The sequence below is a fragment of the Miniopterus natalensis genome, chromosome 5, assembly GCF_054644295.1.
Source record: "Miniopterus natalensis isolate mMinNat1 chromosome 5, mMinNat1.hap1, whole genome shotgun sequence".
Lineage (NCBI taxonomy): Eukaryota > Metazoa > Chordata > Mammalia > Chiroptera > Miniopteridae > Miniopterus > Miniopterus natalensis.
In genome coordinates this window covers 14,692,248-14,720,111 of record NC_142085.1, presented here as the reverse complement: position 1 = coordinate 14,720,111, position 27,864 = coordinate 14,692,248, and the positions used below count along the sequence as shown (strand labels likewise).

The following is a 27,864-nucleotide window of genomic DNA, read 5'->3' as shown; positions in this document are numbered from 1 at the left end:
TGAGCCTATAGGTTGGGCCAAAAATGTCAAGAAAACACTTAAATCCGGCAAGGCCTTGCTAATAGTAAAATTACGGAGTGAATGGGTGGTAGACATAAGCCTGGTGTTAGTGCCTTAGATTGTGAATGGAAATAATAGGCAGACTTAAAATTTTCTTTGTTTAAATCCAGCCTCTTCTTTCTTTCTTTAATATGTATTGAGCACCTAGTAAGGACTAGACACTTTTTTAGACATCGTTGATGTTTACAAGTAAGACAAGATACTATTGCTATCCTTTAGGAGCTTACAGGTAAGATACTGGCCTTGCTGAAAAAGGTATAATCTTAGTTAATTTCTTTTCTGATTTAAATTTATTAATACTCTTTTGGTCAACTTTTTAAACATTTAAGAATATGAAATGTACATAATATATTAAATCTTTTTGAGATATGTAACATATAAACTATTTTTAAATGTATAAACGATGTGTTTTAAAGATAACCTTAATTAACCAAAATGAGGATCTATTCTACTTGGTAAACCATTTGAACATTCCCCATCTGACTACATTAATATTAGAGAGCTCTTAAAGAAAGGGCCTTGCTGCTATCACTGTAATGTTTGTCCTTGGTGCTAGTATTTTATTTTCTCTTTTTGGCTTTTTTCCCTTAATCCTCACCTGAGGATATGTTTTTATTGAGAGAGAGAGAAAGAGAGGGAAACATCGATGTGAAAGAGAAATATTGATCCTTTGCCTCCTGTATGTGTCCCAACCAGGGATCAAACCCACAACTTAGGGATGTGCCCTGACCAGGAATCAAACTCATCACCTTTTTGTGTACGGGACTATGCCCCAACCAACTGAGCTACCCGGCCAGGGTGGTGCTACTATTTCTTAAGAGTAGAAACCTGGGTTTGAATCCTAGTTCTGCCATTTATTAACTGTGGAACTCACTTGTTCCTCAGTTTCAATGTGTGTGAAATGGGACTAAAGATCCTCATAGTTGTGAGGATTGAATGAGTTAATATGTGTAAAACTGCTTAGATGAGTGTCTGGCACACATTGAAGGCTATATAAATGTCATCAACAGCTATCATCATCATCATCATCATCATTATTGCTATTATTGTTTGGCAGAATAAGAGTAAGTTGAGTAAGGTTTTCAAGAATGGGTTTTCTCCTCAAGCCCTGAAAAAATTGCTCTAAACTAAAGGTAGAAAGATAAGGATCACCAGCTATGTGCCAGGCAGTATAGTAGCATTTTACCAACGTTCTCATCTGAGCCTCATACCAGTGCTATGAAGTAGGTGAGGAAACAGGCTCAGAGAGTTAAGTAACTCGCATAAGGTCTGTGCTAGAAAGCGGGTACCATGATGATAACCAGTCTTTGCCTTGCATGACACCAGAAGACCTCAGAGGACAGCAAGCTTCATTCACAGATCAGCTTGAATATGCTTGTTGGGGACCTTATTTCTAATGATGATGTAAAGGGATATCATCCACATTTTGTTTCTACTGTAGTGATTTATTTTATATACATATTCTTTAATTTCCCTTCCCCCATTCAAAAGTATACTGCAGTAGTTTAAATGATATTAAATGAGACCTAGATGGAAATTGTTTGAATGTGTGGAGTCTTATTAATAGTAAGTTGATTTATTATAATTTCCCAGTTTTCAAGATCACCATCATAATTATTGAAGTCATTGTTCAAATTAATAGCTGTCTCATAGGGCTTTTAAGCTCAGACTCCATGTAGTTAAATATCCTAGGTGCTGTTTAGAATATAATTGATTATTGTGGTCAGCTTTTGGAGAGCATCCAGCATTAATTAAAGTAACTTGGATTTAAATGTAATTAAGTTAACTTTTAATCTTTTGGGGTTTTTAAAAAATATTTTGGTGTTCTTATGTTGAAAGTAGAGTTATTTGGATAGGAAAGAGGGAAGTTTTATGGATATAAAACCCCATCCGCACAATATCAGCTTAGCTTCCTGGATAAGGTTGCCTCAAATCCCCAGCCTGGAAGGTGTGGAAACTGTAAGCTCTTCCTAAAAATATTTATGCATTTCCTGGGTTTTATCTTCTAGCAGTCACTTCTGCCTCCTAGTCCTCTGTTTTTTTGCCTTGCACCTCTGATATGCACTGTGTGCACTCAGATGTGAAACGTGGCTCTTCCTCTGATTTTCAGAAAGGCCCTAATTCACACAGAGCATTTGCAGGTTTGGTACACCTAACTGAAGAAAGGAGACAAAATAGAGGTGGGGTGAGCCTTACATTGCATTAATGCAACTCCCTTGGTAAGGCATCCCCATTCTCAAAATGTTTTCAGGCCTCACATGACCCCAGAGCTTCACCCCCACCTAACCCCAGCTTTGCTCTATTGTACTGACTCTTCCTTTCTCTCCTCATCATTCTTCTCTCCGTTCCTTTCTGAGACAACAGCAAATTCTTTCCCTTGTCTAATGCAGAGCAGTTTCCCTCTTTTGACAACCATTCTGTGATCTTGACAGCCATTCACCCCATGGGACTGGACATGAGAGGTGGGGTGACCCATATTGAGGGAATGTATTTTCACAAAGAAAGTTCCTTCTGAGCGGAATTCTTGTGTTCACTATAGGATGACAAAATAAAGGATTTTCATCTTGATCCATGATGGCCAACAGTGTATACTAATCTCAAGCTTACTGAGTCCGCTTCCTGGATAAGTGTCAGAAACCTGAAAAATGATTATACATGTAATTTGTCCAAATCATATACTCTAGATATCTTTGACTAATCTAGTGTCCTTGTGTGTGGACTGTATTCTGCTTTTAAAGAAGCAGGCTGCTTCCCTAAAAGGCACAAACCACCTAACACAAAGGGGTCACCTCATGGCATCTCCCATTATTATATAGTTAAAAAATAATGGCAAAAATAATGTTTGCTTTTCATACTTGAGCATTTGTTACCAGGAATTAGTTTTTGTTTTTCTGACAGTTTGGGGTTATATACAAAGACAATGTATCATCTTTAAAACTTAAAGCAAATGCAGAAATGTATTTTTCAGGACATAAACCTTTCATACTTTCATTTATGGATCAGTCTATTCATAAGTGACTGAATCTTTGATTGCTCTTAGCTGAAAAAAAGATCACAGCTTTTTTCACTCTTTTGCATTAATTTTGAGTACTTATAGGGAGCTCATAAAACTGCATTGTAATAAACTGATCCTGTTTTTTAATTTATAAATAAAATTCATGAAATTGTTTTTCTATTGCCATATATTAGCCCAGCCTTACAGATTGTTTTCCTCCATAGGTCATAGAGAAGAAAAAACCTAACCAACGACTGGAAAATAATATGGAAGAAGATGGAAAAAAACTTATTTAATGGGTAAGAAGTAAAATTGTAATGAAGAGTTATTAGTGAAAACTATTCGTAATAGCATAGGTAGCCAATCTGTAACAGGTGGCCGAAGTTGGCATACTATGCGTGTGTGTGATCAGTCTCTATCGGTCTCCATCTTTGTCTCATCTCCATCTTGAACTGTCACCACCTTCCTCCTCCTTACTGGTGAAAATTTTTCACTACTGTGAATTAACATAAGCTAAGAAGGGACATGACCATATTTAAAGGTGAAGGTGGGGTCTGGGAACCAGCAACCATACTAAAACAAGTCGGGTAGATCTTGAAGGTAGCTGATGGTTGGATAGAGAGCATGTCTGTAATGACCTGTCAATATTAATCACCTTTTCTTGTTCTCCACATACTGCCAGCTGCCGTGATGTTAGGCTCACCATGGGGATCCCATTCATTAGGCAAGTGCAGATTGTGTGTCAGGTGGTAATCAAATAGAATTCCACAGAAAGCCCAATAAAAGGTGTGACTAAATTTATGAGTTTATAAAATTTTTTAATGACACAAGCTCATACATTCTCATTGTTAGTCATTTAAACATGGGTAACCAAAGCCCTCTACCTGCATCTTAGCCCCTCCCAGAGAGTGTATGAGTGTATGGTACATATTTGTGCAACCTTCTTTGCCGCGTGTTTAAAAACTTGGGCTTAGGAGCCAAACTGGTTTTGACTAGCCACTGTTAACTTGACAGCTGGGCAAGTTCATTTCTCTGTGCCTCAATTCCTTGGGTATTAGACAGAAACAATAAAATGCCTACCTCATGCCATGTTGAAGATTAATTAGTTAATCCATATAAAAAACTTGGAATATTGCCTGGAAGATTGTAAGTAAGGGCTTGGTAAATGTTAGCTATAATTCTCATATGTATCCCAGTTAACATGCTTATGTACCAACCCTCCACAGATTAATCTTTTTCTGATATACACCATGAGTTAAACCTTCTTGGATAAGGTTAAACCCTGGTTATAAGGATTTTTAAAATTTTTTCTGGAAGTTTTCCTTTTGGTTTCAGGCTTCATTTCTCTCAGAGTATCCTGCTAGACTAAGTGAGAATAGAGTTAGACGCCTTCAGCTCTTACTGTATATCTTATGGTGTGTATGGTGCTTATAGGTGTGTAAGAATAAACACCTGTCTTTGGCTATGATAGTTTCATCCTGTCCATGAAAGTATCTGTGTCAGAGCTGGACTCACAATTCTCTTGTTTCTGAATAAATATGTCAAATTTTCTAAGATTCCGTCAGTCTGTTCTGAAGAACAGGTCTTTTGAGTTTCTTTTTTGTTTGTTTCACAGAATTGTAATGGTTTTGAAAATGTCTTTGATATCTTTTCCGTGGCTTCTCAGCACTGTCATCTCTTTTTAATATTTTTTCCTCCTGTATTGTTTCGGGGCTCTCTTAGATTATTATGGACTATTCTTTCTGCTCTATTTTAGAAGACTAACATATAAAAACAAGTAAACATTTACTGAGTATTTATTATGTGTCAGTATTTGTTATTTTTTTTAGTGCTTTACTCATTGAATCATTGTCTCATTTAATCCTGTCATCCACTTATGAAGCAGATACTATTATTATCTTCATTTTAGAAGAAGTGAGACACAAATTGAGTAATTTGCCCAAAGTCACAGACCCTGTGCTGTGGAGTAGAGGGGTGCATGTCTAGTTAATAAACTCTTTTAAGGCTTCCTAAGGCAAGTGTGAATTTAAATAAAACAGAAAAGTGGGATATCTCCTAAAAAAGTCACTATAATCTGTTTTTGCTTGTTTGTGGGAAGGAAAATTTGAAATCACGTATCTTAAGTATGAGGGAAATGATGTGAGATGATTATTTGTAAATAATTATTTTTCTTGACCATACTTAAATATACATTGGTTTTGCTTCATTAGGAATTGTTTGTGGTGGATACAAATCACTACCTAGCTAAGGACCAAATACATGTTTAGGAGGGATTAGAGTGAGTTGATTTGTAGATTACCATTTAGCTGCTATTCATAGAAACATGAAGACTGGAAGATTTAACCATGCAGCAGTTTGGAACTGATTGGAAATTGGAAATTGTTCTTTTGTCCCATTAAATAATATTTGAATGACAGTCAGCAGAAAGTTGTGGAAGAGAAGAAAAGGCAGGAGAAAGGTGACTTATGGGTCTTATAATTAGAATGTCATTTATAAGTGATGGTCTGAAAAGTAAATGTGCATTAGCAGTCGACATTTATATAGGAACTGGAAGGACTTATAGTACATGGTTTTTGTTCTGAGGTCTGTCTTGTCAGAGAGAAACATTGACTTTTCTTCAAATAGCAATTCATTTTCTGTTGAAATATGGTAAAGTACAAAGAGTAAGTGACATTTAAAGTAACTAGTATGCTGATAAAATGTTTTGGCTTTCTTGTGAAGTGTGGTTACATGTAGTTAGTAACATTTTCCTCTCTCCATCTTTTTTTAAATTATTTTTTAAATATACTTTTTATTGACTTTAAAAAGAGGGTGGAGAGAGAAAGTGAGAGAGAACATTAGTTTGTTCCACTTATTTATGCATTCATTGGTTGCTTCTTGTATGTGCCCTGTCCGGAGATTGAATCCACAACCTTGGTGTATTGGGAGGATGCCCTAACCAACTGAGCTACCCTACCAGGGCTCTCTCTCCATCTTTTTTAACTCCATTCCCTTGTTTGGGAATCCCTTCTGAATGTTCATCAAAGTCTTTTACAACTGTGTGTTGAAGGGTGCTCCAGGGGCCCCTGAGACTCTTTCAGGATCCAAAACTATTTTTGTAATAATACTAATACATTACTTGCTTACAGGTATGCAGAGGAGCTTTCCAAAGGCTACATGATGTGCAGCCAACTGAATGCAGAGATAAGATAGGAGAGTCCAGCCGTCTTCCTTAACCCAGACATTAAAAAGATTTACAAAAGATATAAACTAAGACCACTCTTCACTAGATTTGCAGTAAGCACTGGGGTTGATTTCTACTTTCGAACATTACAGTGACCCCAGTGTGGGTCAGGATGTCCATGCCCTCTCTAGTGATTGTATAGATGGTGAGTGGTCACAGGCAATGTCCCCCACATAACACGTCCATGTAGATTCTAGTGACATCCTGATAGATTACAACTGTGTCTCCCAGCCTAGAGAAGTGAAAATTCTGTTCCTTTTTCATAACTGTGTTAGAGGGCATGTTCTAAATTATAAGGAGCTGTGGAAACCTGGCCCTAAAGGAGAAGGAAGCCTTTGGTGGTAAGTAGGAGCACCACCAACCTCACTAACTATTCTTGGTGTCAGCTGCTTCCAACTTTGGGAGGACCAAAAGGACCTTTCAGGACAGCCTTTTATGTTTTCAGTGTTAATTGAGCATCTGCTATGTTCCAATCCTGTTCCAGGGGCTGGAAATAAGTCAGCAAACAAAATAAAAGAAAAAACCCTCTATTCTCATGGAACTTCCATTCAAGCCTTTGAGTCCTTTGCCCTTGTCACAGCCTCCTCTCCAGGGGAATCTGAATTAATGGGAATGTAGCCACTATGGACCTTGAACACTGACTCGTGTTTCTCATTGTTCAAGTGTTGAAGATAGAGTGGAAACTGCTTGACATGTTGTGATTTATTTATTTTTTAAAAAGGCGCCAAATGGTTTGGGATTTTTCAAATCTTACATGGAACCCCAATCTAGCAATAAAGGTGGGCCTATTCAGTCACCCTTGTTGTGGTTATTTTACTCTTGTTTTGTTTTCAAAGTTAGTGCCGCATTTGTTAAAATTTTTAACTTAAAAAATGGAATACCAATGGATGTTAAATTTATTCTAATTGTTTTCTCTTATTTGAAGAAAAATGTTCATACATGTGTGAGATATTCCTTGCCTGGTGAGTTGCTCCCAAGACCTTGTAATTTGTTTAATAGACTTCTATACAGAAAGAGATTACTTGGCTCATTAAATTCTGTCACTTACTAATGACTTGAAGGTTAACTAATGCGGCCATCAGACTCCTGCTCACCGGCTTAGATGTCTGTCATATCACTCACTAACTTCAGACATTTCCAGATGCAGAGGACTGGGAATACCATTGGTATATTAATGGGAAAAGAAACTGACATTCAAAATGTGAATGACCAAAAAGTGTCTCTAAAGATTACTTTAATTTAAAATACACTTTAATAGAAGTTCTTTTTTAAAAAAAGTTGGGTTGCATTTGGCCTTCCCTTCATTGAAGGTGTGCAAGGAGCTTTCTAATCAGAATTCACCAAATGGCTGTTGTCTTCCAGCATTGCTACCTGCCAGGCGCCCCATTCTCAGCTGTGCCTGGTGTACTGAAGACCAGAACATCCAAGGTTCAAATAAAACCCCAGTCTTCTGCCAAAGTGGAAAAGACATTGTCATTTGGCTGCTCGGGGCAAGGAGGGGAGAACGATGAGGGATCCTTTTAAAGGTGTCCAGCTTTTTAAATTTTATTCCAAACCTTACATATATACCTTTATAGGTATGCAGGATCTTCGTGATCCCTAAGCCTTTCCAGGTTCTGAAGTTCTAGCCAGCTTGCTTGTTTATTTCACCCACTCCAGCATTTAAGTTTTAGCATCTGTTTATTTCACCCACTCCAGCATTTAAGTTTTAGCATCTGTTACATTTCCCATTCCTCCATTTACTTTCTAGAGTCTGAAATTTTGATGATTCTCATCTCTCCTTGTGTTATCTTCTCCGATTCTTTCTGTCCTTATGAATTTATGCCCTTTTTACTCTTACTGTGATTTTACTGGGATTTTGAGAGGAGAGGAGGTAAATGTGTATTCATTCTGCCATGTTTTCCTAGAAGCCCAGGTTTTAACATAAATTATCAAGTGCATGTAACATACCATGAATCATGTTGGATACTTGATCTTTTCTCTAATTTAAAAATCTCGTCAAATTCTCTTGAGGCTTAGAAAATTCATTCACATTCGCATTCTTTGCCTACTATTTTTTGAGCACCTTCTATGTACTAGGCACTGTTATATAATCATTCATTTAATCATCACGTCAGCTTGGGATGGCTTACAGATATTATTTCTCATTTTAATGAATATGGAAACAAATTCAGTGTCACAGACCTAGTAAAAGGTAATGCCAGGTTTGAGACAGGTTTCTAAAATAAACATGCTTTCATCCTGGACAGTTTTGCTCAGTGGTTAGAGCGTTGACCTGCAGACTGAAGGGTCCTGGGTTTGATTCCAGCCAAGAGCACATATCTCAGCTGCAGGATGTTCCCTGGCCCGGGTCAGGATGCGTGTGGGAGGCAACCAATCGATGTGTCTTTCTCACGCCAGTTTCTCTCTCCCTTCCACTCTCTTTCCCTTCTACTCTCTGAAAAGCAGTGGAAGAAATAGCCTCGGGTGAGGATTAAAGAAAAAAACATACTTTCCATTATATTATACCTCTACTAACTCTTTTTTTTTTTAAATATATTTTTATTGATTTCAGAGAGAGGAAGTGAGAGGAAGAGAGAGAGAAACATCAATGATGAGAGTCATTGATCAGCTGCCTCCTGCACACCCCCTGCTGGGGATCGAGCCCGTAACCTGGGCATGTGCCCTGACCCGGAATCGAACCCCGATCTCCTGGATCCTAGGTCGATGCTCAACCACTGAGCCACGCCAGCCGGGCTCTACTAATTCTTTATTGGATATTAGGTAAATAGCTATTGTGGGTTTTTAAGCAGGGGAATACAGTATAGGATGAAAATGTTGTTTTTGTTTAATACAGAAATAGATCTAGTAGATCTATTAGATAGGCACCAAGATCAACTACAGTTAAAGCAGTAAGAGTGCAGGTGTGCAGTGTTACAGGCCTCCATTTGGGGGAAGGAGGGTGGAGGTAATAATGGGGAAGGTACTTAGGTTCAGGAAGCCAGGGGAGCATTTGAATCTCTTCTCTTAAATGAGCTATTGTGGCAAAGAACCTAGACCAGGGTCTGATTCTGTCATTTCTGCGCACGGATTAGCAGGCCCCGGTAACCGACTTGACTGTGGCGTGAATGAGGAGTTAGAGTGCAGGCTTTCAGGTCAGGCGAGGAGTGCGTAGTAGGGCAGGGAGGTTAGGAGGGGTGCAAGGAGGAATGAGTAAATTCAAACTACTTGCATGCCAAGTCCTGGTTTCTTGAAGGTGTGAACAGTGACATGTCTTCCGTATTTATTTGTGTGGTTGTATTTTGACATTTATCTGAATGTCCTGTGATCACATCACACATGATTACAGAAGGTTGACCTCATACATTCACGTTGTTTCTTGGTAGGTGATATGTAGTTGTATTCTGAAGCCAATCTTTAGTATTTTTCAAATCTGTAGTTGGAGTATCATTACTTATTTTCTTTTCAAAACAAATACTCTGATTTCATTAGCACACAAAGTATTTTTACAAATCAGTTTAAAAGACCAAGAATGCAGTGTAAAAGACATGAATTGACAGTTCACATAAGGGGGGGGGGAAGATCAATAGTTACCATAAGTTAGAGACATACAAACAAAATAGATATATAAAAATTTTCAAATGTCAGATTGAAAATTATTTAAACATGTCAATCCCCAGTATTGGGGAAGCATGCACTCTCAGATACATACTACTGATGGAAAGGGAGTGATTGTAAATTAGTGCAACCTTTTTGTGGAAGGCAGTTTGATGATATCTATCCAAAACTTAAATGCATATGTCCTGTGACACAGCAATTCACCTTCTGTAAATGATCTCAGACACACTTGCTAAGTGCATCAGGATATATGCCCAAGAATACCCATGGTACATTGTTTGTAATAATAACACACTGAAAAGACCATAACTCTTCACTTGTGGGGGGCCTAGTTAAATGAATTATGCAGCCATGCCATAGAATATGATACAGTTGAGGTAAAGCCAGATATATGGGAAAACGTCCAAGTTTAAATTAATTGTCCAAATGTTTAAGTTAAAAAGAGCAAGATATAGAATAATATGTATGGTAGGATTCAATTTATATTGAATATTGTATTTCTAAATGCATAAAATATTCCTGGACGTGTGCTCCAGAAGTACACTGTTAACAGTAGTTACCTCTAGAGAGGCAACTGGGGATAGAAAGCAGAGGGAGAGCTTTATTCTTAAAATTTTTATATTCTATAGAAGACACTAGTTTTATTTTTTTTAATGTATAGAATTAATATGAAAAGAACAGGACTCCAGTTGTCCTTTGCTAAACTTACAATGAACCTTTTTTTCCATAATTTTATTTTATTTTTTTCATCACCATCCATAATTTTTAAATATATTTTATTATGGAAAATTTAAAACTTCATACCCCTTTCCTCTTTCTTACCCTACTCCTGGATTGTCTTGAAACATATCCTAGACATTATATTATTTCATCTACAAATATTTAATTATATGCCTCCAAAAGATAAAAATTATTTTTTAAAACATAATCACAATAATTATCACACATATAAAAATTGACAGTAATTCCTTAATATCACCAAATATCTACTAGTCAATGTTCAAATTTTCCCAATTACGTAGTTTTAAAAATAGTTTCACTGTTTGGCCTGGCCTATGTGGCTCAGTTGGCTGGAGTGTCGTCCCATACACCAGAGGTAGCTGGTTTGATTTCCAGTCAGGGCACAAACCCAGGTTGCAGGTTCAGTCTCAGGTCGGGGTGTATCTGGGAGGCAACCAATCAATGTTTCTCTCTCACATGGATTTCTCTCCCCCCCCCTTCCCTTTCCCCCCTCTCTCTTCCTCTCTCTCTCAAATCAATTTTTTTAAAAATTTCATTTTTTAAATTAGGATCCAAGTAAAGTTTAACCATTGCAATAGTTGATTTTATCTCTCACCTCCCTCCCCTTTCTCCTATTTTTGTAAGGTATTTGTTAAATTGTATCATTTGCCCTAGAGTTTCCTTTAGTCTGAACATTGGTGACTGTATCCCAGTGGTGTCAGTTAACATTTAATATGTCCTTTACTATGTTATCTGTAAATTTGTAGTTAAATCTAGAGACTAATTAGATTTAGTTTTTTTGTTTGTTTGTGTGTGTGTTTGTTGAAGAAATAGGAAGTATTGGTGTATATTTCCATTAGGGGCTACATAATGTCTTTTTGTGTGTGTAATGTTAGCAGCCATTGATGATCATTTTCCAGGTCCACTAATTTATAAGAGTCTCCCATAAATGGAAATCTTAGCTACTGGCTTTGGTTAATATATTAAGTATTCTAAGGTATACAACATTTAGGTACAAATTACTTTAAACATTTTCTAGCTTTTTCTATTTTCTGCAGCTGTTCCCATTGGTGTGCTAGTTTATGTTTGGACCCTTTCATCATGATTTAAAGGCCTCTGTTTGACCAGACAGACCATCTTGTTTTTCAAACCCCAATTAAAAAATTACTTTTGTTTTTTTAGTTTTCATCAGGATATTTTCCCTTCTGAAGGTATGTAAGAGGAATCTTAGACGAACTATTAGTAATTTGCCAAAGAGAACACTAAAGTAGGAAGTTTTTTGTTTGTTCGTGTGGTCTCGCATTCAACAAGGCTGCGTACGCACCTGCTGTGTTCTTGGCACCACGCCTGCCTCAGGTTGGTTATAGTTGTGGTGCAGCCAATCAGAAAGGCAGTTACAGTGTAACACGGCAGATGCTGCGTAAGGGAAAGTACGTCTGTGTACTCTGAGGGCACACAGAAGGTACACCTAACCCAGTCCTGGGGAGCAGGTTTCCTGGATGAAGGAATGCTATACTGATGTGAAGGGTAAGTAGGGTCAGGCTACAGAAGAAGCGGGTGGCCAGGGTAATGATGAAAACGTCCTAGGGGAGGGAGCAGCTTGTGGAAAGGCCTAGAAGTGAGAGGGCAGTTCTTTAGGGGAACTAAAAATAATTTAGAACAGCTGGATCGTAGCCATGGTGTGAAGAAGAGGGATGGGTTAGAGGGGTGTGCAGAATCAGGTCACAAAAGACGTGATGAGCCGTGAGTTTGGGCGTTATCCCCGAGGCAGTGAGAATGACATGTTTGGGAATGAGGGTGACTGCAGAAAAACCTTTTAAAAGACAGTTACAATAATGTGGGCTAGAACAGGTGGTGGTCTGACTTAGACTAGAGGCAGTGAGTGAAGTAGTTTAGTTCATTCCTTCAGAAAATAATTACTGAGCACCTCTTTTTTGGTAGGTGCTGTTCTAGGCATTTGGGATTCAGCAGTGACCAAAGTACACAGAACTCCTTGCCCTCATGGAGCTTCTAGTCTAGTGGGAGGAAGACAATAAATAAGTAAATATATACCACATTTAGGCGGGGGTAACTGCCAGGAAGGAACATAAGCCAGGAAGTTGATGAGTGTCAGGAGCAGTAAGCAGAGAGGGATTTTATGTAGTGTAACCAGCGAAGGCTTCACTGCGAAGTGTGAGCAGCTTCATTTGAGCACACATTCGCATGAACTGAGGAAGCAAGCCATGTGGGTATCTTAAGAGCATTTAAAAAAATTTTTATTTTGTTAATCCTCTTCTGAGGATGTTTTTTCCATTGCTTTTCAGAGTGGGGGGGGCAAGAGAGAGCAAGAGAAACATTAATGTAAGAGAGACACATGCACTGGTTGCCTCCTGCATGCGTCCTGACCAGGGGCAAGGAGTGAACCTGCAGCCCAGGTACGTGCCCTTGACCAGGAATCGAACCTGAGACCCTTGGGTTCGCTGGCCGACGCTCTAACCACTTGGCCACACCTGCCAGGGCTAAAGAGCATTTGAGTCAGAAAAACTGCACGGGCCGTGGGATCAGAGCGTGCCTGTGTGTTGAAGGAACAGTGAGGACGCCAGTGGGTGAAGAGGAGTATGTGAGGGGAGAACAGTGGGACATGAGGTCAGCTGAGCCCTTCGGACTCTGAAAACTGCGCCGACACATTTGTATTTTGTCTTTATCCACAGCCTTTAAGATGTCTGATAAATGCCTACTTGACAGTAACCTAGTTGAATAGTATAGCAGCTGCTTCCATTGAGAGAGGAGTCAGGATTTTTGTCTGTGCTGAGCATGGTTCTGGGAAATATATCCATCCATTGAGCTGTCATTACTGGTGACCTACATAAATCTCTTCCGTGATGCCTGGGTTACAAAGATGACATGCCATGGTCATTGTTCCAGGTCCCAAGGACTTCAAAGCCTAATAAGTGGACAAAGGAAATTACAGTTAGGTGTGCCATAATATTGGGTGTGAAGAAGGTACTATGGGAAGACCAAGAAAGGGTTCAATAAGCTCTAGACTTAGGCAAACTTGTAAAATAGGGTAACTTCTGTATTCATTCCTTTTTCATTTACTGCCTAATCTTTGTGTAAATTCCCTTCTATCTTCTGTCCTTCTTTCTAAGTCCCTCAGACCATCTTCCTAAGGAAAGCCGTGTCTACAGGTCCCTGAATGAGCTTTCTTATTCTTTCCCAGTAGCCTGCAGATATAATCGCCAGAAGGAAACAGCTGCAAGCAAATATAAGCAGGTTCATATGTTGTTTATTTTATATTAATTTATAATTTAAATGAATAATGCTATTATAAAAAACAGAACTACAAAGAAGAAGCTTTAAAAATAAAGCGGCTTCTGTCCTGTAGAACAGTATTTCTCAAACTTCCAACATTTGTATACCAGTGTCATAATTTTTGCCACATTCCAGTAACATCTGTAGCATTTTACTTAATATTTTCTGTAAACCAAATTATTTCCTTTAACTTAAAGCCTACTTGAACCTCATCCTAAAAAATATCCGTGGAGTCAGGGATTTTCTCTTATTTTATAAAGAATTAAGATAATATATAACTACTAAATTGAAAATATTGCCCCTGGACAGTTCCACTTCTGGGTAAGACTGAGAAAGCACACTCCACTCAGTCTCCCATTGAATGCAGCTAAAAATCTGGATAGAATATACAGAACAGCAGTTTGAGGACTCTGAAACATCAATAGTAGGAAATAGATTAGAGAAGACCAGGATTTGAACTACTACCATCCGGCTGGAAGCTTCCCTTTTTATTTCTAGTATCTGCTGGCCTGGGTGCAGTACAGCCCAAACTTGGAAGTGGGCACCAGGCATGGAAAGAGAGGGCTCCAGGGTAGACCCTCTAGTTCTGACTTGACGTGAAAGGAGACTTCTAACACTCAAGGAAAGAGTGGTAAAAACTTCCCCCTTTAAAATTTTTCTCTCATTAAGAAAAACAACTTTTTAAAAAATGTTTTTATTGATTTCAGAGAGGAAGGGAGAGAGAGATGGAAACATCAATGATGAGTCATTGATCGGCTGCCTCCTGCACACCCCCACTGGGGATCGAGCCGGAAACCTGGGCATGTGCCCTGACCTGGAATCAAGCCTCGATCTCTTAGATCATAGGTGGATGCTAAACCTCTGAACCATGCTAGCTGGACCATTTTCTCATTTCTTGTGGTGTTGGTACTGGCAGTGACAGTAGCAGGGCCCACAGATGCCTAAAACTCTTCACTTGGAGAAGCTACAGTCCTAATAAGGTGGGGAAAATCCCCATCACTTTTTTCTTTTCTCTTGTTTACGTGCTGCTCAACCCCCAAAATATGTGGCTGGAAGACAGGAAAGGGGAGCTCCAAGGAGGCGAAGAATACCTGGGAGAAGATGGAGGTGGAAGAAAGCAGCTCCATAGAGTTGTTTTTGAACTTCCAGGCTTACCCCAAATAGCACACATGTGGATCTGACCCTAAACAGCATACAGAAACTCTGAGAATGAACATGAGAGAGAAATCATGGTCAAGGTCCTAGACTGGCCACTGGGTAGCACTAATGTCAGACAGGCTTGAATAGCTCTACAGAGGCTTTGAATGTGGAACTGGTGTTCATATCATACCAGCAGATTGGTTGCACCTTTGACCTGAATCCAACCAGGTTGATTACGTGTTAAAACAAAACAAAAAATCAACATTTTCCATTGGATTTAAACAGACTCGGAATATCATAATATTCAAAATGTCCAGGATACAATACAAAATTATTCTGCCTACCAAAAACCAGGAAAATCTCAACTGAGAAAGACAACCAATAGATGCCAACATTGAGACAGTGCCTCTCCCCTAAGCATGGAATATGCACTTCCTTCAACTTGACTGGCAAGCCCAGGCTACATGCCCACTGCTGGAATAGTGACAATCACCAGGGAGTGTCATGCACAAACTAGCTGAGACTTCCTAGGAACCACCTCTGGAGCTAGTGCTGAGGTCAGCTTCTCCAGAAGCGCATGGCCCTATTGAAGAACAGTGGCTACTTGAGGGAAAAAGCAAAAACAATTTCTTAATTTCAGACTTCATATTTTTTAATTTTTTTAAAAAAGTATGTTTTTATTGAGTTTTAGAGACAGAGGAAAGGAGAGGGATAGAGAGCTAGAAACATCAATGAGAGAGAAACATCATCGATCAGCTGCCTCCTGCACACCTCCCACTGGGGATGGAGCCCACAACCTGGGCATGTACTCAGGAATTGACCCGGTGACCTCTTGGTTCATGGGTTGATGCTTGACCACTGAGCCACACTGGCCAGGCCAGACTTCAGAATTTAAGGGACTTTTCTGTAATAAGGTACAAAGAGGGTTGAAAGGAGGCAGCCTATCATATGACTCAGTACAAATTTTATTTTTTAAATTTTTATTAATTGCAGTTGATGTACAATATTATGTCAGTTTCAAATGTACAACCCATGATTAGACATTTATATAACTTCTGAAGTAATCACCCCAGTAAATTTACTACCCATCTGATACCCTATATAGTTATTACAGTGTTATTGACTTTATTCCCTGTGCTGTACTTTACATCTCTGTGACTGTTCGGTAACTACCAATCTGTACTTCCTAATCCCTTCACCTTTTTCACCCATCCCCCAACCCCTCTCCCATCTGGCAGCCATCAAAATGTTCTTTGTATTTTTGAGTCTGTTTCTGTTCTGCTTGTTCATTTTGCTTTTTAGATTTCACATATAAATGAAATCACATGGCATTTGTCTTTCTTCATCTGACTTATTTCACTCAGCACAGTACCCTCTAGGTCCATGCATGTTGTTGCAGATGGTAAGATTTCACTCTTTTTTATGGCTGAGTCATATTCCATTAATGCAAATTTTATTAAGCCCTTTGTGTGTTTTGCTTTTGTGTATGATTCTTTTTTATTTTTTTATTTTTTGGGCAGATGGGTAAATATGCCTCCAGGCCACCTATCACTTTAGCACTGAGATAAATAACCAGTTGAAGAATGCATCCTAGAGAGCCACACCTCAGCCTTTGTAGCTGAAGATGATAACCACTAACCAGTGTTTGCTACCTAGCCAGCAGGTGCCCCCCAGCTGCCCACACTGGTCCCTGATTTGTAGCTGAGGGCTCCATGTGCTAAGTTTGGCACAGTGCACCTGCTACCCTCTCTTCAGAAAGAAATATTCCAGGTGCTCATCGATGCTACCTAGGTTTACCTGCCACTGTGATTTCTCTGAGTCTCCAGTGATGCCGTATCATTTGAAGTTTTGCTTTAGTGTATCTTCAAAGTGTTTCTTTTTCTTCTGCTGCTTGAGTTATCTCCATTCAGCTCATCACACAGCAGCTACTTAGGAATGTAAAACAGAATTGCAGAAGGCAAGCTTGAGAAAGAGGCTACTGAAAGTGGTGGAGCTTATTAATATTCTAAGTTCTTATTCATGTTATAAGTTCTTAATGCCTTAAGTGTGTCGAGTTTTGAGTTGTGCAAGCAATAAAGGGGTCTAAAAAAAGGTAATTTTAAATTGTAAACAAACTTACAACATTAAAGTGGCAGGATCAAATTGTGAAGGACTAAACAGTTGTATTTTACTTGAAGAGATGACTAATAAGAGCCCAGAATAATAATTTGCCCCAAAATATCAGTACATTACCTTTATAACATTTTACCAATGAGAAGGGGAGTTCTGTGGGTCAAGTGGAAGGATCTTAGCAGCTGAGAGCAAGCTACTCATAGTCCCAACAGTGTCAGCTTGTGATCTGGAGCAAGTCACAGAACCACTCTATACGACTGTCGTTTCTTGAGCTCTTACTATGTGCCAGGCATTGCTGTAAGCATTTTGTATATGTTAACTCATTTAATCCTCACAACACCTATGAGGCAGAAACTATTATTGTTTCCATATTGCAGATGAGGAAACTGAGTTCCAGAGAGATTATTTGTCCAAGGTCATATCCAACTAATTAGAGCATAGCTAGAATTCCAACCCAGGCAGCTTGGCTTGACCTTTTAACCACTATGCTATATTGCCTCTCAGGTTATTTATAAATGACACGTTAAAAATATCTACCATAACTATTTTACAGAGTTGTGGGAAGCAGAAAATTAAATAATAAAAGTACTTTTAATAAGGAAATAATACTATGTAAAAGAAAGATATCGCACAGGAGTCCAACATCATTGCTGGCAGTTACCATGAGAGCCCTTCCCTAAAGAACTGTAATATTTATGTATTACGTGTATATGTATGTATTTATATGTATGTGTGTTGGAAGGGTCTCTAACCCAGAGCATCCTAGCTTTTGTAGGAGGGTGGTGTAGAGAGCACTGGCCGGTAGTCAGGAAATCTGGGCTCCAGTTCTAGTTCTAACTCAACTAGGCTAATCCTTCTGATTGTGTGAGCCTTAGGTTCTTTGTGAAATCAGAGAGCTGAATCAAATAGATTCTCAAAGCTGGGAACCTCCATTCTTTCAGAATCTGGTTACATAAGTCTTTTTTTAAATTGCCTTTTAATTTTATTATTTTTCAGTGTCCTTTTTGCTGTCTTTTAAAATGTACATGTAACATTATATGTAACACATGTTAACGTGTGAAACATAAAAATATAATAATCACCTGTGAATTTGCAACCAGAACATTATCAATGCCTGCATTCTGTTCTTCTATCCTATACCCCATCCTCCTGTCCCAAGCTCTCATTTTATGATTACATAGTCTTACAAGAGCTTATGGAGGCCATCTAGTCCCACATGCCTCACTGTCTAAAAAACTAACTCACAGGAGCTCAGTGACTGGTCTGATTGGTTGATTGATTGATTGATTGATTGATTCACCTGGCCCCCTACTCCCATCCCCTTTGGCAATCACCAGCTTGTTCTCTGTATCTATGTTTCTGTTTTGTTTTTTTTAGATTCCACATATAAGTGAAATCATGTGGGATTTGTCTTTCTCTGTCTGACTTATTTCACTTAGCATTATATTCTCTAGATCCATTTATGTTGTCACAAATGACAAGAGTTCATTCTTTTTTATGGCTGGGTAATTTTCCATGTGTGTGTTTGTGTATGCCACATCTCTTTTATACATTCATCTATTGATGGACACCTAAGTTGCTTCCATGTCTTGGCTATTATAATAATGATACAATGAACATGAGGGTGCATATCTCCTTTTGAATTAGTGTCTTTATTTTCTTTGAATAAATACCCAGAAGTGTTATTGCTGAGTCATGTGGCAGCTCAGTTTTTAATTTTTAAAAATAATAAGTCTTTACTGATTTCAGAGAGAGGAAGTGGGGAGAGAGATAGAAACATCAATTATGAGACAGTCATTGATTGGCTGCCTCTTGCACACCTCCTACCTAGGGATCAAGCCCGCAGCTGGGCTCCATTTTTAATATTTTGAGGAATCTTCATAGTGTTTTTCATAGTGGCTGCACCAATTTACAATGCCACTGCAATGTTCAGCGGTTCTCTTTTCTCCACATCCTCGCCAACATTTGTTAATTGTTGATTTTTTTTATGATAGCTATTCTTACAGGTGCGAGATGGCATCTCATTGTGGTTTTGATTTACATTCTCCTGATGATTAGTGATGTTGAACATCTTTTTGTGTGTCTGTTGGCCATCTGTATGTCCTCTTTGGAGGAATGTCTGTTCAGGTCATCTGTACAATTTTTAATTGGATTTTTTTAATGTTAAGTTATATAAGTTCTTTATATATTTTGGATATTAACCCCTTATTAGATATATCACTTGCAAATATCTTCTTCCACTCAGTGGATTGTCTTTTCATTTTGTTGATGGTTTTCATCGTTGTGAAAAAACTTTTTAGTTTGATAATGTCCCATTTGTTTACTTTTTCTTTTGTTGCCCTTGCCCAAGGAGACATATCCAAGAAGATATTGCTAATACTGTTGTCAAAGAGTTTACTACTTATGTTTTGTTCTAGGAGTTTGTTTCAGGTCTCACATATAAGTCTTTAATCCATTTTAATTTTTTTTTTATAAGATGTAAGAAAGCGGTCCAACTTCATTTTTTTGCGTGTATCTTGTCCAGCTTTCTCAATACCACTTATTGGACAGACTACCTTTACCCCGTTGTATATTCTTGCCTTCTTTGTTGTAGATTAATTGACCATATAAAGCAAGAATTTATTTCTGGGCTCTCTATTTCATTGATCTATGTGTCTGTTTTTGTGAGAACTGTGACATTTAGAATCATAGAATCATGAGGTTGAAAGGCTCTCCAAGGCTTTGTTCTAAGAGGACTCTATCTAACACAATGGTTTCCAGGTTTTTTTCTTTATTTCATGGATCTGTAAAATAGACACTTGTGTGCGCACGCACCCCCCCCCCCCCACACACACACACACTCCAACCCAAACTACCATCTGTTGTCATTACTGTAAGGGAAAGGGCATTTACCTGTAAGAACATTGGAGAGATATAGTCACTTAATAAAGCACATTTTTCCCCCAAGAATAAAACAGAAATGCTACCATGGCCAGTCTGAAGTGTGGTTGGGACACTCATTCATCTGGATTCCTGGGTTAGATTCTGTTTGGGTTGAAGTTACTTTGGGATAGAATGAACTCCCAAATGCAAGCATTAGCAGATCATTTGGAAGCATGTTCGGGGAAGTGCTGGTTGAACTACAGTTTACCCTGCTTCTTAGTAAAGCTTTTAATGTTTGCTGTGGCAACCTGAGATGCCTTTACTTATCCAGGTTTTCTGTACTTGTCATCTATATGAGAGGGTAAACTCTTGAGGTCACAGATATTGTTTGTGTTGAACAAATGTTTTAATGCTTTTTCTTCTTTTTCAATGTGGTTTAAAAATGACAAAATTTACTACTTTAACCATTTTTAGTGTACAATTCAATAGTGTTAAGTATATTCACATGTGGTGAAACACATCTCCAGTATTTTTTTCATCTTGCAAACCTAAAACTCTATACCCATGAAACAACTTTCCTTTTCCTCCTGCACTTCTGTTTCTATGAATCTGACTACTTTATATACTTCATATAAGTGGAATACAATATTTGTCTTTTTTGTGGCTAGCTTATTTCACTTAGCATGTCCTCAGGGTTCATCCCTGTTGTAGAATGTGTAAGAATTACTTTTTTAAGGCTGAATAATATACTTTGTATGTATATACCACAGTTTATCTATTAATCCATCCATGGACGTTTCTCTAATGATTAGTGAACAGTTCTTTATATATTCCGCATATTAACCCTTTATCAGAGATGATTTGCAAATATTTTTTCACATTCTATAGGTTGCCTTTTCACTCTGTAGATTATGTTCTTTGATGCACAACATTTTTTGGTTTAGTGTAGTCTTATTTGTCTTTTTGCCTTTGTTACCTGTGCTTTTGGTATCATATCCAATGTCATGAAGCTTTTTCCCTGTTTTCTTCTAGGAATTGTATAGCTTTAGGTCTTGTGTTGAGGTCTTTAATCCAGTTAATTTTTGTATGTGGTGTAAGATAAGGGTCCAACTTTATTTTTTTGCATGTGGCTATCCAGTTTTCCCAATTTGTTAAAGAGACTGTCCTTTTCCTATTGGGTGGTCTTGGCACTCTTGTCAAAACAAAGATCATTTGACCATTTCGAATGGTCAAATAATCTAAGAGAGCCCAAGGGCTTATTTCTGGGCTCTCTGTTCTATTCCATTGGTCGATTTGTCTTTATGCCAGTACCACACTGTTTTGATTACTGTAGCTTTGTAATAGATTTTGAAATCAGAAAGTATGAGTCTTCCAACTTTGTTCTTCTTTTTCAAAATTGATTTTGCTCTTCAGAGTCCCTTGAAATTCCATATGAATTTTAGGATGAATTTTTCTACTTCTGCAAAAAATTCCACTGGGATTTTGATAGGGCTTTTGATGAATCAGAAGATCACTTTGAATAGTATGGACATCTTAACAGTATACTAAGTTTTCTAATCCATTAATATGATATGTCCTTCCATGTTTTGTGTCTAGTTTCCTTCAGCAGTATTTTATAGGTTTTTTTTCAATAACAGTTTACATTCAATATTCTTGTATTCATTTTAGGTGTGCAGGTAGTGGTTAGACAATCATATACTTTACAGAATGTTCCCCCCAATATTTCCAGTACCCATCTGAACCATACATAGTTATTGCAATATTGACTATAGTTCCTATGCTGTTCTTTCCAACCCTAATCTATTTTGTAACTACCAGTCTGTACTTCTCACTCCCTTCACCTTTTTCATCCAGTCTCCAACCCCTCTATCAGTCTATTCTCTGTATCTGAGTCTTTCTGTTTGTTTGTTCATTTATATTGTTGTTTAGATTCCACATATAAATGAAACCATATGGTGTTTGTCTTTCTCTGACTGACTTATTTCACTGAGCATAATAACCTCTAGGCCAATCCATGATGTCGAAAATGGTAAGATTTCATTGTTTTTTATGGATGAGTAATGTTCTATTGTATATATGCACCACAGCTTTTTTATCTACTGGTCTATTGGTGGGCACGTGGGTTGCTTCCATATCTTGGCTGTAGTTCTCAATGTACAAGTCTTTCACCTTGGTAAGGTATAATACTATTTTATTCTGTTTTATACTATTGTAAATTGAATTTTTAAAAAATTTTGTTTTGGGTTTATTGTTACTTTGTAGAAACATAAATCACTTTTGTGTGTTGATTTTATGTCCTCCAACTTTACTGAATTTATTAGTTCTAACTTTTGTGTGTATGTGTGTCTGTGGAACCTTTAGGGCACGTGTGGGGAACGCCTGGCCCTGCCAAGTCAACAGCAACTTGAAATTCAATAAATCTAGGAGCTTCTTTCTTAGCTAATTTTTAAGTTGTATGTCCCATGAATGATGTTACAAATATCCAGTGGCCCATGGCAGAAAAAAGGTTCTCCACCGCTGGTCTACACCTTAACTCTAAAGGTTTAGAACCTCAATTTTGTGAGAACAAAATACGATGACCAGTTTCTTAGGAGCTGACTTATGTGGTCAAAATATTCAGAATGTAGCTTCATTTGCAGTGAGAAATATAAATGTTAAGTATAGTCATACTTGAGTTTGGTGGTTATTGCATTCTCTCCCTGAAGGCAAGCAACATGAAAATCAGTTTTGGTTTTCTGTGTAAGGAATCAGTGCAAAGGGAGTCTGCTGAATGGTTTTAGTGACTAATGGCAGGCATTGGGCCCTTATATGATATCACCAGGCTCAAGTAGTTATATTTATGAATTGGGGGACCTGCTCCACAGTGGTATAGGAAGAGGACTGCCTAATTATTGCTCTGAGGTTGTCGCTGCCCCCTCTTACTGGCTTCCAGTTGGTGGTCAGGCATAGGCTGACAGTCCTCAGTAGTCATGTTCTCTCTGGCTCTGAGGTTATACCTTGGTCACATTGATTTGGTTTAGGGGTACCTAGAACTCTGCAGTCACTCAGACCCCAAATTTTTTATATTTTTAACAGATGGATCATTGTGTCCACTATATTTTTTCTTTCTAGCTTCAATCTCTGAAGATAAGCCTTATATTATATTATTGCCATGTGTAAACATGAAGTGGTGATTCCTTATTTCTTGAGCCTCAATGACATCAACACCTTGATGGTCCTGCTCCCTTTCCTTTAAGGTCCAGATTTTATCTGAAAAAAATCCTTCAAGATATTTTCTTTACTGTCAGACTCATAAGCTGGCCTCTTAGAATTAGTAATACCTCTTAGAATTGGTAATGCATTAGATGGTCCCTTAGAGGTCTGTTGGTTGGTGTCTTGGAATATATAATGTATATTATTATGCTTCTGCCAATATTAGGTATGATGTTTTTATTTTTTTAATATGTTTTTATTGATTTTTTTTTTAGAGAGAGGAAAGGGAGAGGAATAGAGAGAGAGAAACATCGGTGAGAGAGAAGCTTCATCAATCAGCTGCCTCCTGCTCCCCTCCCACTGGGGTTCAAGCCCGCAACCCAGGCGTGTGCCCTGACTGGGAACCAAACCAGTGACCTCTTGGTTCCTGGGTTGACATTCAACCACTGAGCCACACTGGCTAGGCTAGATATGATGTTTTTAATTGTTAGTTTCTTCAAAGGGGTTTAATTCTTATTAGTTTCGTATGAGTGGTAGTTATAGTAATGATATATATATTTGGCTAAATTGGCTATAGCCCTATTAGATGGTTTGATGGGGACTTTATTTGCCCTTGGCCATAGGCTGTTAGTGACATGAACTTAAAAATAATTAACTGAAATTTGCTGAGATGTCAGGGTCAGACAATATATGTTCATAAATGAAAGGTTTAACTTTAGAATAATTACTGTTCTAGCTATTCATATGTATTACTTAGTGAATTACATATATACCTTGTTTCATTATATCTCACTGATATTATAATTAGATGAGTGTGTTCAACATTCAACACAGTTACTACAGGCAACATGGGAGGGATGCTGGAAAAAAGTATGAAATCAGTGAGGCTTTTGTGTGCGTGTGTTTGTATTTTTTTTTTTTTTAGAGCCCTCCCTCCTTTGTGTCCATTACTCCTTAAGGCTCAAGTTTTGCTTCTGTGGGGTCTCAGGAAGTTATTCATACTTCCCTCTCCATCTAGTTCCTTCCTCACTGCATCTACCTGTGCAGTATCCTTTCCTTCAGAGCTCTGCTTTCCACTTCCTGCTGTGATAAATTCATCTGCACATAGTCACTAGTGGTTGATTGGCTTTGTGTGTTTCCCATATAAGATTCTATATTTGCCCTGGCTGGTGTTGCTCAGTGGTTAGAGTGTTGGCCTGCACACCTGAGGGTTGTGGGTTCAATTCCTAGTCAAGAGCGCATACATGGGTTGCAAGTTCGTTCCCTGGCCTGGCTGGGCACGTGCAGGTGGCAACCAGTGGATGTGTCTTTCGCACATCCATGTTTCTCTCTCTCTCCCCTTCTCTCCCTCTCTCTCTCTCTCCCTCCTCCTCACTCCCTTCCACTCTCTCTAAAAATGAATGGAAAAAATATCCTCACATGAGGATTAACAAAACAAAAACAAAAGATTCAATGTTTGCCTTCAATGGGGATGCCAGTACTTTAATCAGAATGGGCAGGATTGACCCGAAGGTCGGGAGGGTTGATATGGTTAAAATAGGAGCAGAGGTGGCTGGCGTTTATAGGGTTTGAACTACATGAAGTTCATTGCCTGGGTGTGCACTGGCCCTCTTTTCTCTTGTGCCTGCCCACTATAGCTGAGTTCCCAGAAGTACTTCTGCTTTATTCTTATACAAGAGACGAGGGTTCATGCACAGTTCACGTCTTTGAAATGCCTTCGATGTCTTATTTGAAAGAAGGCCCCTTTTATATTTTTGCTATGCAGCATGTTCTGTTGGACCCGTGAGTATTCAGTGGGCATACCCCCATTGGAGAGTGAGCTGCGACTGATTCTGCTTCCTTAATTCAACTGCATTTTTATGGTTTGTTTTTAACATCTTAATTGGACTTCTACTATACTTGCACTGTGTTGATATTAAACACAATTTTTAAAGACGTAAGAGAAAAAGAAAATATTAGAAAAATCCTTTAATTTGCTTTGGAAAGATAGTGATTTTTCTCATTTTTAATATAAAAAAATCCTCTAATTTCTTGTTCAACATTTTATTATGAATGTCTTATTAGATGAAACTAGATAAAATAAGATCATATAGTCAGTTACCGTAAGCTGCTTGATTAGCCAGCCTGACATTAGGCCCTATGGAGGAAAAATAACTTCCAAGGATGGATGACAGGTGGCCAAGTTAGCCAGTACTTTGGTGAGAGTGAGTCATTTTTAGAGTGCAGTTACATGGCCATTTCATCTGAGCCTCCCTCAGAACAACTCTTTGAAGTAGGTATTGCTCCCCAACTTTACAGCCTGAGAAACTGAGGCTTATAGTGTACCTTTCATACTTGGAATGATATTGAGGAGGGGTCCTTCACATTCAGTCGATTACCCGCCCCACCCTAACACACACTCTCATAGTCACCCTCCGTCAGAGAGATTGGTTGGGTGTTGATAGATTTAGCTGACCAGTAAACTGCAATCATGTTAGGAACTGTTCCATGAAGGAAGGGAAGATCCCTTGAGAGTTGGGAAAGGAAAGAGTCTGCCCACAGTGTTCACTTCTAAGGACAGTTTTTGGTGGTATTCCCCTGGGGAAGTAGAATAGAAATTACTATCTTGGTACCTCGGCTGATATGAAATTTCAGATGATGGACACTTGACTGACTGAGGCTCTGCTGTAGTGCCGCTCTGCAATAAGCCAAAGAGGTCTGCACTTTTGCCGCTCATAAGCTTATGCAAAAGAGGTTAGGGGCATTCTTTTTCCAATGATCAGTGCTTCTAGAATATAATTCCTTAGGCTTTCTATACATGGTAAATATCATCAGACTGCCTATGTCTAAATATTTTCTAATGAAAACATAATAAATCATATATGCTCTGTGTTTAGCTGCAGTCATCTTGCTGATGCCTGAATTTTTAAGATTGTTGAAACAGTCTCCTCAGTGTTGTATCTTTTTAAAAAATAAATAACACATGCTTTTTCCCCCAAAAAGGTACAAAGGTTGAATCTCCTTTTTGTTCATCTCCACCCCCAGTTTGCTACCATAGGGCTTATGGTGTTATCCTCTTAGTTGCATATGAGAGAGAGGGAGGGAGGGAGGGAGGGAGGGAGGGAGGGAGGGAGGGAGGGAGGGAGGGATTGTGTATGTGTATTTTTAGTCTTGATGGCATGTTATATACGCCATTCTGCCCCTTTGCTTTTTTCATATACTGTATTTTGAATTGTTTTACACATAGCCCCGCCTTTCTAAAAAACCAAACCAAACCATTGGTGGTTTCCGTTGTATGGCCAATTTCTAATTTACTTAACCTGTTCTCTATTGAAGTGCCTGAGTGTTCTCTTTGTAGCTTCCAGTTTTCTCCTTTTGTATGTATGTAACAAATACCCCTTTGTATTTGGCCCCTTCTTTTTGCACATTTGTCTTCTTTGCTCTTGAAATAAAGTGCTCAAAATTTGTGTCTCCATTCATACAAAATACGATCGCGCTTCCTCCTGACAGATGCGCTTTGGTGTGTTTTTGGGAGGACACAGGACTAAATATACTGCTGTCATTTTAAGAAACAGGCCATCAGGAATGAGGGTCCCCTTCCTTAGCCACCGAAATAGCCAACACTGCTGACGATCCATTTGTGAATTCTAGTCAGATTTCGTTTCTATTCACAGAAATTGTCCCTTTCCCACTGCGGGCAGTTCCTAGCGTACATATGTGTCTTCCATACAAATGGCCACGTGTGGAAAGCCCTCTGCTGCCATGTGGGGAAAGCGGGAGGAGGGAGATTCCCAATCTCACTGCCTGTGCTGCAGCTGGGAAAGCAGTTCTTGGCATTTCAAGTTGAAACTTTGAATTAATCTGAGAATAATACATTTGGTAGCTACCTTCCATAGTGGTAGCACTAGTGTTCCAGTACTGTACTATAGATACATGATGGGCTTAGTGGGCTTTTTAACTGGCCCAGGTGCTACTCTTTCTGTTATTTCTATGGGAAACATGTTCCAGAGTCTCAACTGGAAAACAACCTGTTGGCCGATGTTTGAGTATTATATATTGGATCAGTTTGCCCAAATTTTCTTCACTAAACATCATGTGGACCGACAGTAACCTTTATGTTACTGAGGTGAGAGAAACAAAAATATTTGGATATTTTAAAATATAATTTTTGTGCTAATGTTTGTTGCGACTACAGTGAGACTTAGAAAAATGTAGGATGAGCCCTGACTGTGTGGCACATTTGGTTGGAGTGTCGTCTTATACACCAAAGGGTTGTGGGTTCAATTCCCAGTCAGGGCACATACCTAGGTTGCATGTTTGATCCCTAATCAGGGTGTGTACGGGAGGCAACCAATCGATGTTTCTTTCTCCCCCTCTCTAAAAATCAATAAACATCCTCAGGTAAGGATTAAAAAAAAAAAGAAGAAAGAGAAGTATAGAATGAGTTCCTTTCCACCTGCATGATCAGAGTTAGTGAGGAAGAAGCAGGATGGTGAAAAAATTAGAGATTTTTCTTTGCCAATAAAGGAGGAAGTTTCAGAGAGAGAAAACATTGGACTAAGCAAGGACATTTCAACAGACTGACTAAAGTGGCTATGTGTCCCCGAAAGACAAAGATACTCAGGAGACTTTTGTGGGCAAAAATCTGGTGAAGTTATTGAAGGAAATTTTGGGGGGCTGTAAAGAAGTTGCC

General features: G+C 38.6%; 1 protein-coding gene across 4 annotated transcripts in view; it reads left to right on the top strand.

Moving 5' to 3' along the window:
• Window positions 1–27,864, top strand: part of USP49 (ubiquitin specific peptidase 49) — a 94,475-nt gene that overhangs the window by 41,863 nt on the left and 24,748 nt on the right. For 3 of the 4 annotated variants that reach the window (XM_087817392.1, XM_087817391.1, XM_087817393.1), the window contains exon 2: window positions 3,280–3,354. The exons of the other annotated variant lie outside the window; for it this stretch is intronic. The gene's annotated coding sequence lies outside the window, so the exon portion shown is untranslated. The remainder of the gene's footprint in view (window positions 1–3,279; window positions 3,355–27,864) is intronic. 4 annotated transcript variants of the gene reach the window in all.